The sequence below is a fragment of the Protomyctophum parallelum genome (genome assembly GCF_964188405.1).
Source record: "Protomyctophum parallelum genome assembly, chromosome: 2".
Lineage (NCBI taxonomy): Eukaryota > Metazoa > Chordata > Actinopteri > Myctophiformes > Myctophidae > Protomyctophum > Protomyctophum parallelum.
The window spans coordinates 21651318-21663994 of NC_139699.1; positions in this window are offsets into that span (position 1 = coordinate 21651318).

Here is a 12677-nt window from a genome sequence, read left to right on the forward strand (position 1 = left end):
AATAAATACTGTACCTTGAATATGAAAAGGGTTGAAAATAATGGAAAAATGAATAACTTCAACCTTGAATATTTTTCTCAGAAGAATTCCATGGTACTATGCTGCCCTCTAGCGGCAGAGTCAGACATGACATGTATGAAGTAAAATGGGGGTGGCAGTATTCGTTGGTTTCTGTTTGTTTTGGCGTCCAGTCCGTCCATGTCATGTGTAAGTCTAACGTCTACACAAAAGCCAAGAAATAATATTGTAAGAAGATAAGAGGTCAATTAAATTTTTGTATCCGAATCTGAAATATTCTGTGCGAGCTCAAATAACGAGGAATGTTTAATTGCAGCTAACGTGTGTGCACATGGAGAATGACGAAGCTGACACTGAAGACGGAAATTTATTCTGCTTATTGATATAAAGTAATGGTAATGTCAGCTAACGAGCTAATTCATTTTAGGAGTGAAGCAGCTGGCTTGTATCACTCTTTCCTAAATGTACCTCCATGAACTGGAAGAGAGGACTGTCCCTCATTCAAGTAAGTCTATATAGTTTGTCTCAAAAGGCTTATGAGTGAAAAATAATATGCATTCTTCATGGCTGAGTTTTTATATTTCAGGTCAAGTTAATTAGTGAGTATAGGAATTTGATCCTTTTCTGAAAGAGCTCATACATTATAGGATCAACAACTTAACACACACACACACACACACACACACACACACACACACACACACACACACACACACACAGTCCCCCCCCCCACACACACACACACACACACACACACACTATAACATTGATTTAAGCGGATATGCGTATGCGTGGGTTCTCTCTCTTTCTCTCTCTCCTAATTGGCTGAAAATGTATACAAAGAGATGGGGATACTATTTAGGATGTATTGCTTTATAACAAAATAAACTTTTTTGTTTGAACCAAAAACAAATATATCACTTACACTATAGGCTTTAAATCAGTCCGGGGTCCCCATACCCAGGGGGCAAAGGGGGTTGACCTGCATTTGCCATGACCTCAAAGGTTGTCCACCAGAAATAATATCTATGACCCCGTAGGATCACAACCTATATGGACAACCCGGTCAATTTTTTGCTGGAAATCCAATATGGCCGCCCCAATATTAGCCCCTATTAGTTATAATAGGGGATGAATAGGGCAAAATCTTAAACTGAGGGATATTTCCACGAAACTTCACAGGTTGATCAATGATATATATACGAACATTTTTTGTATTGCAAGTTTCCATGAAATCCAATATGGCCGCCACAATATGGCCACCACAATATTAGCACCCAGAAAATATGTTTGGCTCTAACTGCTGAATGAGATGAGCTAGAAATGCAAACTCATTGTCTATTTCATGTTTTCTGACCATGAGAGACTCAATGGAATACCTGTTTTTGTTTTTGGGTGTGTCTGGGCCCTTATGGTGCATATTTACAAGATGGTGGCTACGCGGAATAGTGCTTTACCATGATTTCTACCATGATTGTTGACTGTTTTGTCAAACACAAGCAATCCATTGGCTAAGATTAATTGCACATTAGGGACATATATTCTTGAGCTTGCATATTGTCAAAATGGCTGCAAACGTGAAAAAGAAAAGAGACATTACTTTTCCTGTCAGATCCTATATTATACCCAGGGGGCAAACCACCCTTTTTTTTTAGGAAACCTGCAAAGGTTGTCCTCCAGAAATAATATCTATGACCCCGTAGGATCACAACCTATATGGACAACCCGGTAATTATTTTGCTGGAAATCCAATATGGCTGCCACAATATTAGCCCCGAATAGATATAATGGGGATGAATAGGGCAACATTTTAAACTGAGGGATATTTCCACAAAACTTCAGGGGTTGATCAATGATATAAATACGAAAAAAAATTGTATTGCAAGTTTCCATGAAATCTAATATGGCCACCATGATATTAGCACTAACTTCTGAACCAGATGAGCTAGAAATGCAAACTTGGTGTCTATTACATGGTTTCTGACCATGAGAGACTCAATGGAATACCTGTTTTTATTATTGGGTGTGTCTTCTCTGGACCCTTATTGTGCATATTTACAATGTGGTGGCTACCCGAAATTGTTCTACCATGATTGTTGACTGTTTTGGCAAACACAAGCAATATTAATCCATTGGCTAAGATTTATGGCCCAGAAGGGACATATATCCTTGAGCTTGCATATCGTCAATATGGCTGCAAACGTGAAAAAGAAAAGAGATATTACATTTCCCGTCAGATCCTATGTAGAGTTGTAGGAATGATTTCCCATAAAATCAACTTGCCAACAACTTCAGCTTTAGGGCAATCAAAATTCACTCTATCAATGCCAATAACAGGACATAAAGTGCAGTCTGTGAATGGGATTGAAGAGGTTGCCTTTACGGTCTTCATATTCACCTTTGTTGTTTGTTGTTGCTGGTTCTAAGGCCAGTTGGAATGAATCTATGAGAAGTAGAGGAGTAATGATGGATGCAAACAGGCTGCATGTAAAACATTGCTATTCACAAATTGCTACTGCGCTAGAAGAAAACATTACGGAAGCACTGCACGAGATCAAAATCCTCATCAAAAGACTCCATGAAGCCCACAAACAACATCTTAGCTGTTCAGATAAGTTGACCTCTCGTGGTCAGAAACCATGAGTTTGTATTTCTAGCTCACCTGGTCATGGAAACTTGCAATACAAAAAGATTTTGTATTCATATCATTGATCAACCTGTGAAGTTTCGTGGAAATAGCCCTCAGTTAAAGAACGTGCCCTATTCACCCCTATTATATAGGCCTACTGTATAGGCTAATGGGGGCTAATATTGTGGCGGCCATATTGGATTTCCAGCAAAAAATGTACCGTATATGTCCATATATGTAGGTTGTGATTCTATTGGGTCTTAGATATTATTTCTGGTGGACAACATTTGATGTTCTGGCAAATGCAGGTATCCAAAAAAAGGGGTGGTTTGGCCCCCTGGGTAATAGGATCTGACAGGAATAGTAATCACTTTTCTTTTTCACGTTTGCAGCCTTTTTGACAATATGCAAGCTCAAGAATATATGTCCCTACTGTGCAATGAATCTTAGCCAATGGATTAATATTGCTTGTGTTTGCCAAAACAGTCAACAATCATGCAATAAATCATGGTAAAGCAATATTCCGGGTAGGCACCATCTTGTAAATATGCACAAAAAGGGTCCAGACACACCCAATAATAAAAACAGGAATTCCATTGAGTCTCTCATGGTCAGAAACCATGTAATAGACAACAAGTTTGCATTTCTAGCTCATCTCATTCAGCAGTTAGAGCTAAACCTATATTTTCTGGGTGCTAATATTATGGCGGCCATATTGTGGTGGCCATATTGGATTTCATGGAAACTTTCAATCCAAAAAATGTTCGTATTTATATCATTGATCAACCTGTGTTGATCCAAGTTTCGTGGAAATATCCCTCAGTTTAAAATTTTGCCCTATTCAACCCCTATTATAACTAATAGGGGCTAATATTGGGGCGGCCATATTGGATTTCCAGCAAAAAATTGACCGGGTTGTCCATATAGGTTGTGATCCTACGGGGTCATAGATATTATTTCTGGTGGACAACCTTTGAGGTCATGGCAAATGCAGGTTTCCTAAAAAAAGGGTGGTTTGCCCCCTGGGTACCAAGGGGTCCTATAGCTAAATGATAGCTAGGAACCAAATAGACCCTTATGGGTCTGTAACTCTGAAAGTCTACAAATTGAACCAAATGGACCCGTTAACTCATTAAGGTCCAATTGGTTCCATTCGTACAACTCTCAGAGTTAAATAAACATTGATTTTACAATATAAATTGGGGGTCCCAGAGATTGAAATGTCATTAAATGGGGGTCAAACCGGGTGGCCCTTGAAATGAAAATGGTTGAAAATCACTGCTAGAGCCACAAAACTCTTCTCTTATGGGAGTCCTTGGCATCTTTTCAAATGCGTCTCAATTTGTGGGTCCTTGACATGAAAAAGTGTGGGAACCACTGACTTACACTACCTTTAAATGGCCTGCAGATGTCCAAGTTTAGTTTTCTTTTAAGGTCCAATGTTTGTGTTATGCTAAATCTAATCTAAATTTAGTTGATTCTAATCTTAAAGGACAACTTTAGTTTTTTTTTCCAACCAAGGTTCATGTTTTAGGTTGTTATTAGAGAAAGCAAAAGATGAGTGTAAATTTTTCTTCATTTGCTGCTTTCTTTCGTTTTAGGGATTTTAGCTGTTTCTGACAGGGGGGCGGGGGCATTCGAGCATGGGGATAAATAAATATGTTGGGTTTTTTTAAACAAAATTGTATATTTTATTTTATTAATAATAAAAAAGAAATCGCTATAAAATGTTTTTTTTCTTTTTAACATATTTAGCCCCATGCTCGAATGCCCCCCCCCCCCCCCCCTGTCAAAAACAGCTACAATCCTACTCCAAATACTCCAAATAATTGTTTAGTTTATTATAGTTGTTTTCAGCTACTCAGCTACTAACAAATGGAATGCCTCAGGAATACCAAAGCAAAGCAAATAATAGTAGCCAGGACATACAGTTGTGTGTGCTGGTTATATTGTATAGTACTAGGACATAATCATAAAGATACCATCACCTTTTTTATCTTAACAATACTACAATACAATAGCTATACATTCCAGAACTGTTACAGTAAGTAGTCGTGTATAGCCTACAGAATGGTTGTCAATGACAACCAAACTACTAACATATCGTTGCTGTCGGGCAGAATTAATTGAAACCTTGTATCTCCAAAATGTCAACTTTTCACGTTGTTTATTTTATTTCCGTCCTACTTCACCATGCAAAGGGTTTCACACAGAAGTAAGGAAAAGCATCTGTGTCATTTTAGCTATACTGTATGTGTATATGATTATGTGTGTCACTATTTTCATACTGTGCACAAGATCATATAGCGCTATGAGCTTTGAGATCTTATATATTTGAAAAATCGTGAAAATGGGTGCAAATCTTGTGAATTTTAATTTTTTTATCTTAAATCTTTGCTTCTGGTGGTGCCTGGAACAAAAACATTTTGAGAATATGTATTTGGCGGTGCGCCCGCTAAATACATATGATTTTGGGGTCCCTTAACTTGAAAAGTTTGAGCATCACTAAATGGCACCATATCCATATGCATATAGTGTTAGTTAATTCTTGGGGGCGGCGGAAGGTTGCCAGCTCGATCCCGGGCTCCCCCAGAGTCAGTGTCGAAGTGTCCTTGAGCAAGACTCTGAACCCCTAATTGCTCCTGATGTGCTGGTTGGTGCCTTGCATGGTTTCCGCCGCCATCGGTGTGTGAATGTGTATGTGAATGGGTGAACATCACCCAATCTATGTAAAGTGCCATTACCATTTTTTTGTATTGAGAAGACATTTTGGCCTCAGGTCTGAATGCATTCAAATGCATTTTAAAATGATAATAAAAATTGAATGGTTTTTGGACATGCAAGTTTTCCATTTCGACAACGATATATCATCATCTGACAACAAGTTTTGGAGAAGTCAAACAACCAGTTTTGCTGTGTTAGTGGTGGGTTCATTCCATCGGTGTGACTCAGTGTGTCACGGACACACAATACACTACTGTTTATAGTTTATGTCACAGAGACTATCTGTACATGTCCATCAGTTTCTTCTGTCAAATGGAAACAACAAAACACACGTTATTTAAATGCTGATGTGGTGATGCCAGACGTAGAGCATGCATTGTTGTTGGTTGCAACATTAGTAGAGGCCGCAGTGTTGGGCTAAGTTACTCTGGAAGAGTCATAATTAGATTTAGCAAGTAAGTAATAGCCTACAGTACATCAGTGGTTCTCAAACCTTTTCATGTCGAGGACCCCCAAAATGATATGTATCGGGGCGCCCGCTGGCCTAGCGGTCCAGGCGCATTGCCACACATAGGCTACAGTATACAGTAGGCTCTGGCCTGACAGTGCGTTGCGTGTTGGAGTTCCGTTCATGACGACCTTTAGCTGCGTGTCTCTCCTCTTCTCTCTCCCTCTTTCCTGCATGTCAGTCTTCACTTGATACTATTAAAGGCAAAAAATAAATAATATATATGTACATTGGCTGCGTGCCGGACCCCCATCTGAGCATGTTTTGTGCCATGGGGACAAACATTTTTGCTAAATAATATCTAAAATATCAGATGTGCATGCTCTGTGAGCTTGTAGGCCTATATCAGATCTACAAGCTCGATGTACAATATCTACAAGCTCGAAACACAATGTGCTGCATTTCGAGCTTGTAGATCTGCTACTTTTGAATGCTTTTAGTATGGAGATAATAATATTATATATATGGAGATAAGAGGTTTATGCCTGACAACGTCTAACTACAACGGTAAACCATACTGTAGTTGTAGTTGTAGTTACAGTGCTTAAGGATAATCTTAGATGTACAGTCCAACACCTGCACATGTTCGGATGTGTTGTTCGGCCGTTGCATAGGCCCATATATTTATTTTGTGTATTTGCTCTGTGCACAATGTCTTCTTCTGATCTGACCACCATGCCAAAGTGCCAGCACTCGCCCAGCAGTCTGCTGTCACCCATGCCCACCCGGATGTGTGCACGCACGAGGTCGCTTCTCGCCCTCAGGTGTCTTACTGGTGATAGTTGCTATACTGTACTCTGTACCGTACTGTATATGGTACAGTTGTATTGTTAGTTATTCTTTTATTGTTATGCTTATAGTGCTCAGTGTGAACTGTGCATGGCCCTTTAGGCTGCTCAACTTTAAGACATAGACGTAGACATAGAGACACACACGGCCAGTTCTTAGGAGTGGTGTGCACTGCTCAAAAAAGAAAAGAAAAAACTCTTATTACAGTGTGTCAGGATGTTGCTGTGTACAGTAGGAAGCACAGTGTCCTGCCACAGTGTCAGCTTAAAGAGCCAGCATGCTCCATGGTCTCGTCATGGAACAATACACAGCCCTGAACCGCCCTGTCCATGCATGATGCAGACACACCCTAAGACATGATGGTGAAACACAACAAGTACTCTCATGTTTTTACTTTAAGTAAAAGTACTTGAGAACTTGCAGGCAAGTATATTGACTCATATGGAAGTATACCCAGGGCAGAGCCAAGAGGGGAAAGCAGTGCACCACCTACGTAGACGCACTGCTGCGCGACAGCTTAGCTAACAACACTGCAGAGCTCAAGAACCTGATGTTAGATATAATAGGAAAGTGTGGAGGGCAGCGAGCCAGGAATCCCGAGTTGGTGTTGGCTAGACCTCACTCTCGCAGTAACTTAACTAAGTTAAAGTAGAAATTCTGCAAGTACTCTGTTACAAGTAACAGTCCGGAATTCAAAATGAATGTATACTTGAGTAAAAGTATTAAAGGTATTGACATCTAATTGTACCTTAAATACCAAAAGTTTAAAGTGCACATTATACAGAATGTATAATTTAAAAATCTAAATGTATTAAAAATTGGCATCGCAACGCATTGTGAGCTTGTAGATCGGCTATTTTTCAAATGGCCGAAATGTATATAGGGCTGAAGTGGTTAATGCATGTTTTGCAATAATAATCTAAATCTACAAAATTACTAAAGTTTTCAAATAAAGTTTTTAAATTTGCCTCTGAGATGTAGTGGAGTAGAAGTATTGGATATTAGGAATACTCAAAATTAGACTTAAGGTACATGTACTTAGTTCCTTCCACCACTGCCTAAACATGACTGATTGATTGATTGAAATATTTATTAACAGTTTGCAGAATTACAGTACATTTCAAGCACAAACTCAATACAAAGACTGTTAACTGTGAGTGGACGACCGAATTAAGCATTACACTTGTTTACAAGAGGGTCCACCATGTTCAATTCATTATTCGACCGTTCCCAACCTGTGGGCCCGGGCCCACTGGTGGGCTGCGAGAGGATTGCAAGTGGGTCCCCAAATAATTGGCAAAAGACACTCATTCATTGGCATCGCATTGGCTATTTTCAAATGATTTTGATACATTTGAAAACTTGAAATGAGACATTCTGCATGAAGAGTATACTTTCTACTTTTGGTACTTTAAGTACATTTTTATATCAACCACTATTTACCACCACTGATAATGACTGAATTCCGAACATTGCTGACCCACAATGACCTGACCTGACCTACCTGGTTGGGCGGAGACTATTGTTTTTATTAGGTTTTCTTGGTCTCGATCCAATTCAATGCATCAGTGCCAGTTTGTATTTGGTTGCACCGTGCAACAACCCAATAAACACACAGTAGGTTGTCATTATTATGTCAGCATAAAGGAATTAGAAGGTCATGAGTCAAGTCATCGTGCTCCATATACTGTAGAACAGGCTCTTCTTGTAAGACCAAACAGGATAGACAAGATCAAAACCTTCTCATCATAACCTACACAAAAACATGATACACACCTGACAGTACAGTAATCATGATTATACAGGGTCACAGCTGACATACAGTACGCATGGGAGAGTGAAGTCAAACACACTGGTGTTGATTTCGTGAACTAAAACTATGACTAAAAATGTTCGTCGACTACCTTTTTTTCCCACTGAAGAGAACTAAATCAAAACTTAAGCTACATGATGACTAAAACTAAGACTAAATATACTGACAATTTCATCAACAAATAAAAACTAGACTAAACTGTTAGGTAGGGACAAGTGGCGGAGAAGTGATCCAATAGAACTAAAAGACATTTTATGCATGCTGAAAATAGCAGATCTTGTAGAGAGAGCTTGTAGATCTGCTATTTTCAGCATTCGACTAAATCAACTGTAGATTTAGTCGACTAAAATCTTAAGATGGCATTTTTATGTATACTTAGAGAGCAGTTTATGTAGACTCATGGCATTTCTATGTAAACATAGCACTGTATAGTATATATATGCATAGTTTCATTATATAGATTTTCCACTGCCACGCTCTTAGCTTATGTATGATTCATTCAACTACTTTGTATGTATTTGATGTATTATCATGCTTTTTATTCTTTGTTCTTGCTTAATGTAAGTCGCTCTGGATTAAGAGTGTCTGCTAAATGCCTAAATTGTATGATATTTAGGGCTGTATTTTCCCTAACTTGAGTAAACTAAAGTCCTGGAGGCGTGATCAATGCTCTTTGGCCACTCATAATAGCCAAATGGCATTGATCACGCCTCCAGGTCTTTAGTTTACTCAAGTTAGGGAATAAGACCTGGTACTTAAGACACGCAAAATACAGCCCATAGACTATAACGTTAAACATTTCAGATGACTAAAATGTGACTAAAACTAAAATGTCATTCCAAAGACAACGACTAAACTAAAATAAAAGATTGCTGTCAAAATCCATACTAAAACACAGGACGGGGTCGGTAGTGCCGTCTAACAGCTAGAAGGTCCTGGGTTCCATTCCTGCTGGGGACACTGGGGGGGCGTGTCCTCTCCTCCGCGTCATCAGTGCCCATACCCGAGGCGGGGTTGGCGAAAGGGCCTTTCTGTGTGGAGTTTGCATGTTCTCCCCGTGTCCCCCTATAGGGTAGGTACCCTCACATGTTCTCCCTGTGTCCCCTAGGGTAGGCACCCTCACATGTTCTCCCCGTGTCCCCTAGGGTAGGTACCCTCACATGTTCTCCCCGTGTCCCCTAGGGTAGGTACCCTCACATGTTCTCCCCGTGTCCCCTAGGGTAGGTACCCTCACATGTTCTCCCCGTGTCCCCTAGGGTAGGTACCCTCACATGTTCTCCCCGTGTCCCCTAGGGTAGGTACCCTCACATGTTCTCCCGTGTCCCCTAGGGTAGGTACCCTCACATGTTCTCCCCGTGTCCCCTAGGGTAGGTACCCTCACATGTTCTCCCCGTGTCCCCTAGGGTAGGCACCCTCACATGTTCTCCCCGTGTCCCCTAGGGTAGGCAACTAGGCACCCTCACAAAAAAACATGCAGTAATCCTGGTCTCTAAACTGCCTCCCCCTGGCCAGCCAGGGTGCCTGATGGAGGGGAAAGGAACTGGTTGGAATAACGTGTTCCTTCCACGCGCTACGTCCGGCCGGGGAAACTCTCCCCTGTCGGGTGAAAAGAAAAGAAGCAGCTTGGACTCCTCATGCATTGAAGTAAGCATGAGGTTAGTCCGCTGCCCCCTCCCCAGGTTGGCAGAGGAAGTGCCCAGGATTATATTAGATAATTGACACTTGGTGGAAAAATGGTCTGCAAAAATCGTGGGATAAAATAAAATAAAACACAGGACACAGACAGGAAGTTCATGTCATGTGGACGGGGTGGACAGGATGCCCACGTGACGTAGAGTTTTGGGCAGAGGTCCAACTGGGTGTCCGGCCGGCTCTCTGATTGCGGGAGTAAATATCCACATTTCTCTTTTTGTTTGATGTCTGGTTACTGATTAACTTCCTAGACCCGTCGTAATTCCCTTTTTTCCCATCATGTTGTCCTGAGAAAGCCTGATCATGTCCTATAGAGCTGCATTGCCATTAGCATTAGTATTGGTATTGGTCTTGTTTTGGGAGACAATGCACTCCTTTCACAGGCTGTTGCAGCAGGTCCATTTCCCCTCTGGTTTCTGCTAAAAGTGTGCAGACAACTGAGACAAGTGGTATTTCAGGAATGTCACCATCAGAAAATGTGCAGGCCGGCTGGACAAAGGGAAGATAGTGCAGCTATGTCTTTCCGTTTTCTTTTAACCACACAAATCCTATAGTGCAGTGGTTCCCAAAGTGGGGAATTAGGAACCAAATGGAACCTTGTGGGTCTGTAACTCTGAGAATGTTGTGCACTCTCAGTGGTATAGCCATTAATACATTAATTAATCACAGACAGAGCACAGAACCATTTGTTTGATAGTGTGAATGAGGCCTCATGCACCCACAGCTGTTGCATATGATAATTTGCGTATAGGGAGGGGATGATGTTAAGTTAAGTGTGTCACTAAAGTGGTGTTTTTTCGATTGGGCCTTTTGACTCAAAGGCTTTCAGGAAGAAACCAAAAATACAAGGGAAGACATTATTTGAATATAACCACACCCGGGGTCTATTAATTATAGTAATATTAACTTCATAGACACATACAAAACAGAAAAAGTTGAAAATGGGCTCCATCTTTAAGTTCAGCTCCCCTGTGTATTTTAAATTCAGCTCCCCTGTGTACTGTATTTCTATCCCCACAAATATGCAATTTTGAATATCATCATGGGGCTTTTATGGAAATTGCACTCATGTTGCACTCAACTGATTTGGTCGTATTTGTGATGTCATCAGTATCACCCTACTTTGTATAATTCCTCCCTCTCTTCAGTCTTCATTTCCAAATTAGCATTTCCACTTTGTTTACAATGTCCGCCATTGCTGATTTTTCCAAGCTGGCATGGAATGGAAACAAGCCTGTGTTTATCTAGCATCAGTATTATAATGACTCAAATATACGTTGCATATCAGCACCCCCACCACCTCAGGACATTGAGGTAGGCCTACTGCAGCAAAAACAGAAATGCCATGGACTTATATCAGAGTGGTGATTGAGGCTCAAACCATTATGAATAAGTTTGAGGCACATAGACAATATGATATTAAATATTAAAAACTGTAACAATTCATGTTAAAGCTGCTTAAAGAAAATAAAAACACTGTTGACAAATACTATGTCAGAGCCCCGCCTATGCCTTTCATTATCCTCCACCATCGGTACAACAAATAATTAATCAGTTGTGGTACCACAACAGCAGATGTTCATGCACTCACTGTGCTATTGAGTTGCCAGGTACGCTTGATGACTAGGAACCCAAACTGGAGTCAAATTTAAAGTTCAGAGGAGCGCAAAGTCTCACACTCGATGGTCGACCTGCAGCTTCTGCTACAAGGACAAGACCTGATGCCGATTCTACAAATGCCTTCTAAATGTTTCTATGTCAGTTGTTCTCAATCATTTTCATGTCAAGGACCCCCAAAAATATGTGATTGGCCGCCAACCCCATCTGAAAATATGTAGTTCCAGGGACCTTCCAGAAGCAAACCAGAGTTAAAAACGTTGGCTCTGAAAGAATATATATTCAAAGATTTGCACTACATTTTCACGATTTTTATCGTTTTATCGCTATGAGCTTGTACTGTATATCTGCTATTTTTCAATATCTAAAGTATAACATAGGAACACAAAAACAAAAACAAACAAACCCATACACCCCTCCCCCCCCCCCCCGAGACCAAAGATGCCACAAAATGTCATTACTCCTACTACTGTGCAATGGAAACAAAAAAATAAATACATAATGCTAATAATAATAATAATGATTAAACCATGCCCTTAACCAAATCTGCAATACCAGACCAAATCTCAATGTTTTCCTCTTTTGCACTATGCAATCTTGCTGTAGACATTTCTAGATAAATTATATCTAGAAAGGTCAAAGCCCATTGGCGAAATGACAATGTATGAGGCGGTTTCCAGTGCGAAGCAACCATCTTCTTTGCGGCCGTTACGCCAGCAAAGAAGACACGAATACGGGTGTTATTTAATGGCAACTGGGATACATAATTTAATAAGAATAGAGATGGGAGGGGTGTGATGTTAACTTGTAGAATAGTCGAAACCAAATTCCAAAATGTGAGGACACTCGGACACTCCCACACCATATGAAAGAATGTACCTATGGTG